This window comes from Alligator sinensis, unplaced genomic scaffold, assembly GCF_000455745.1.
Source record: "Alligator sinensis unplaced genomic scaffold, ASM45574v1 scaffold674_1, whole genome shotgun sequence".
Classification (NCBI taxonomy): Eukaryota; Metazoa; Chordata; order Crocodylia; family Alligatoridae; genus Alligator; species Alligator sinensis.
The window spans coordinates 2,377,818-2,382,528 of NW_005842032.1; the positions used below are offsets into that span (position 1 = coordinate 2,377,818).

Here is a 4,711-nt window from a genome sequence, read left to right on the forward strand (position 1 = left end):
AAAACAATGGGTGACCTAATGACTTGTCAATTAAGCAATAAGCTGCTCATTCACAGGTGCTGAAAGCAGCTGGAGATAGCAGGCTTGTAACTTCCCATGTCGCTCGCTCATTTGCTCTTTCTGGCCTTTCAGGCGCCCCGGTCTCCTTTCTGGTCAACAGCTTGTCATCTGGGCAAATGCCTTGGAGCACCCCGAGGGGTTCTTATCTGCCACATCTTGTTGGTATAGGTTATCATCGGGAGGATGTTTTTAAGTCCTGCCTCCCCTGGTTCCCTCCTCCGGTCTTCCTGTCCGGTTTCCCATTTTGGGGCTCCACCTCCCCTACACCCCACCTTACACCAACCACAGATGTTAATTCCAGGCCACGACTAAGAAAAAGTCCACTCATCACAGTAAGAGCTTTAGCCAGGTTCCAGCCTGGTGGCAGCAGGGTCTTGCCCAGGCCAGGCCAGGCCAGACTAGGCTGGTTAAACGCAGGGAGACTAAGGGTAGCTACCACCTCTCCCTGTGTTTCCAGAGCTCTGGGAGTGCTGTTGCCTTCCTCTTATGGTCCCTGCCTGCCCAGCTCTTTCCTTATGAATAAACAAAATGATTTAAAGCAGGCATGATTTACTGATTTATGGATATTTACTTCTTATATTTTGACATTTGATTTTATAGTTTTTAAAAAGTATATAGTCAATACTAAATTGTCTGCTCCCTGCACCCTTAATTTTGTGCAATCCTGAAAATTAAAGTCAATAAAAATCAAAATAAATACTTAAAAATAAACATCAATTTATTTATTTTACTGTGCCTTCATCGCACTACAAACACTTTAAATTCTCCTAGCTCCATTATAATTACCTACTACAAATCATATATGTTTAACCATCCAACTGCTTCACTCTACTGGCAGATATTGCATTGAAAACTATTCATAACAAACTGAATGAGCAATAATATCTTTATAATCCACACACCTAAATACATCTATAATCCATACACATAAAAGGCCTAGTTTTCTATATGGCTGTAACTTCTAGGATATTCTTTTAAAACTATGATCAGTCATCTGTGGAGTGAACTGTGAACTTGAGAAGCTTGAATTATGCAGCCAAGCACCAAAGCATATCCATGTGCTGCTTGATTCAAAAGGAAAATACTGTGAAAACAGAACTTCAAGGACTAGGACATGTTGCATGCTTCTCAATAATTCTGAGACTTTACAAAGGGCCGTCACCCCTAATGGCATTGCATAGGCTATATATCAGGATAGAATCTGGCCTCAAATGTTCAGTTATGATTACACGTTACCTTCCTTAGGAAGGTAACGTGCAATTAGGAAGGTAACATGCATTAACCTTCCTCAGGAAGATACAGACACTACATATTTCCAGCCAGCTGAACCAGTTAACCACTTGTTAGACTACTGAAAAAGCTACTGACCTAAATACAACCAGAAAAACATTTTTCCCCTATATTTTAGCTCTGCAAGTACTAACTCTACTTCTTGTATCTGTGAACATGCTACCCCAGAACAGCTGTATGTTCTCAAAACATCACTGTAAACCTTCCTTATAGCCAATAGTTTTCAGGCATCCAAATAACCCAGTCATCACCCACTCAGTACTAACTAGCACAGACAATGAAACCCTGCTGTTTTTTTCTCTTCATAAATTACAGAGAGTGTGCAGAGTTGCAAATCAGATATTTTTTTTAAACCATTCATTACACAGCTCAGGAAAAGCCACATCACTTGCTTTCTCTCTCTTAGCCAAAGCCAACACCAGACGTTCTTTATACAGCTTCCTCTTGCAGCCTTTTTGGCTGTATATTCCTTTGGAGCAGTATTTCTCAACCCATGGGTTGTGACCCAAAAGTGGATTGTAAGACTATATGAAAGGGTCAAGAATTTTAAAAATGGATTCTCCTTTAAAGGAGAAAAAAAAATGCAGGAAACCATGGGTTTTCCCTTTGAGGCTGGCAGAGTTCCAGCCTGAGAGGGACTGCTTGGGCCCCCCGCCCCCATTCCCCAAACACACTCCACCCTTCCCCAAACACCCACCTCCTTCCCCACACAGGGCTGGAGTCTGGGGGTGGGGATCAGTGGGTCAGGACTGGCCATTGACATTTACAAATGGGTCCCAATACAAAAAAGGTTTAGAACCACTGCTTTAGGATGAGAAAAGTGAAAATCTAGAGTCCTAGGAGCACCTTTAGCACAGACTAAGAAAATAAATACCTCCTACATTCTAGCCTTTCCACCCCACTGGCTTCTGAGAGAGCCAAATGGTTGCTCTGCTTTAAAGAAAGACATACTGAATCTACCTGATTCAGCACAACCTGAGAGCTCATCTAGGGAGAAGTACTTCTTACCACATACCAGGCTGAAAATTGTATATCTGAGATTAGATATCCACTCCGAATCCCCATCAGTTACCACCTTGCCAAAGGGATTACACACACATGCTACGATCTCTTTTTAATAGAAAGAACTTTCCTTTCAACCCAGTTTGAAAACCAGCTTTAAGTCTCTTATTCTGGGCACACTCATTCTGTGTGTCACTTTACATTTTGAATATGTAAATTAGGAATTTACAATTTATTTATTGTAAATTCAATAAATAATATGTATTATTTATTGAATTTATTAATAGTCATTCAGGTCCCTACCCACATTCTCATCTTTCTGTTTCTCTTCTCTCTCCACTCTATTCCTTCTTTTCTTTTACTTTTTTTTTTTTTTTTGGTTTGCCTAAATTTAGTAATTCAAGCCACAAATAAATTTAAGGCTCACAGTTGCAAAAAAATAAACATGAAGTAAGTTCATTGACTTCTGTCAGTTACTCTGGATTTATACAGGTATGAGAAACAACGGAATTTGCCACTTACAGTTTATTAAAAATAATAGTTATTTCTGTGCTCAGCAGCAATAAGCTTACTTTTTCTTGTGGGCCTAACCCAATACCCACTGAACTCAATGGAATGACTCCCATTGACTTTATGAAACACTAGTTCAGTCCCTAAACCTGCTAATGAAGTTCTTCAAGCACTGATACTATTCACATGTTACATTTTAAACTTCATAATTGTATGGCATTCACTATTAACTATGTAAGCACTGTCTTTTACAATCATATGGTTTTCAGTTGCACAACATGAAAAAAATACTGGTTTTGTTTTAGTGTAATCAAAAGAATCAACTTTAAATATAAGACCTTTAGAAAACAGAGACCCACCTTTAAATGCAAAGAACAAATATTTGCATTACCTATTTATATTAAAATATGCAGAAATTTCTAAAGTATTCGGCCAACTTATAAATTTTTATAACTTCTTCAAATTGTTAACATTTTTTTTAACACACAGCATTACTTCAGCTTTGTAAAGAGCTCAATAACAATCTTTCTGGTCTGGAAAAAGGGAAAGAACATTATAATAAAGAATGCAGAATAAATAAAAATAAAACAGTACAAGCCATACATCCATGCATACAAAGACAACTTTCATGGTGAGTTATAAGCAATTATAACAACACAATGTGCTGCATGTTGATTCCACCAGTGAAAAGAATTTCTCTAGTTATTGAAGACTTTCCTGGCAGAGTTTCAGAAAAAAAAAAAAATCTGACATTCTCCCAATCTGACTTCTGTGCAATGCAAGTCATGCACATTTTAAACACCAATGAATAATGCTGCCATTCTTCTATGAACTGTTAACAGCTGTAGAAACTATTATAGACTGCTTAAAAACATGTCTCTGTAGTCAATACTCTCCAGACACTTAGCAATACTAAAGCTATTCCTGGGGCTGAACTAGAATTACTATGTGAATACAAAGTTTAATTTATGTTGAAATGAAACAACAAACATCTGATCTTTCCTTTTTTTAAATAGCCATTCATATAAACACAAGCATCAGTGGCATAACTAGAAAGTGATGTACTAAATTTACAGACATTTGACAAAAAGGAGACCACCCACCTTCAAGAAGAAAAGATTTGCCAGGGATTGCAAGATCGCTGGAGAGAATGCCTGGTGCTTTCCTGCCTGCCTAACTTCCTCTTCAGTCCCCATGAGGAAAATGTCTCAAATCAAATTTTTCAAGTTCTCTGAAAGACAGAAAAGTGATCATCAATCTAACACTGTATCTTGGCCTTGTTCACTGCCAGCTGCTCAAAGGTTTGGTGGGTTGTCCAATAATTGCTTCAGAGTCATCCAATCACATGCATGTTCTGCCACATATCGAAGCATGTGTAGGAGCAGGAGACATGCTGGAGCTTTCTTTGGCAACTCTTGAAGGATGACTTGGAAAAGATGGAAAAAGACATAGGTAAGACAGGCGGAAACAAAGACAAATACGAAAATCCTTGTATACTCTATACATCATTAAATTTGTGTAGTAGCTTGGCGTACTTAGAATCCAGTTTTAGCTTGTCATGCAGCTAAGTCCCCCATTGTTCTACCCTCCCTGGTCAACTCCTGAAATTCAAGAAATATAAACAAATAAATCAGATCTGTAATTCCCATCATATCTGGGGAAAAAAAGATTACTTTGAAAAGTAACGATAACAAACCATATACAGTTTTCTAAAGGAAAACTGCATACCACACAGAAATGTTATTTATCTTAAAATCTGCTCAGTACTTTTGTCCATGCAGATCATGTGTGTACCTCACAAGCATGAGCCCAGAACCATTTTAACCAACAGTGTCTGTTAGAACTGTGC

The 4,711-nt window shown here is 38.3% G+C and overlaps 1 long non-coding RNA gene across 1 annotated transcript in view; it reads right to left on the minus strand.

The window, feature by feature from the left end:
* LOC106722127 overlaps positions 1–4,452 on the minus strand; it is a 219,982-nt gene extending 215,530 nt beyond the window's left edge. Inside the window, exon 1 of the long non-coding RNA XR_001357930.2 lies at positions 3,966–4,452. This is a non-coding gene — a long non-coding RNA (uncharacterized LOC106722127). The remainder of the gene's footprint in view (positions 1–3,965) is intronic.
* Between the last annotated feature and the right edge of the window lie 259 nt (positions 4,453–4,711).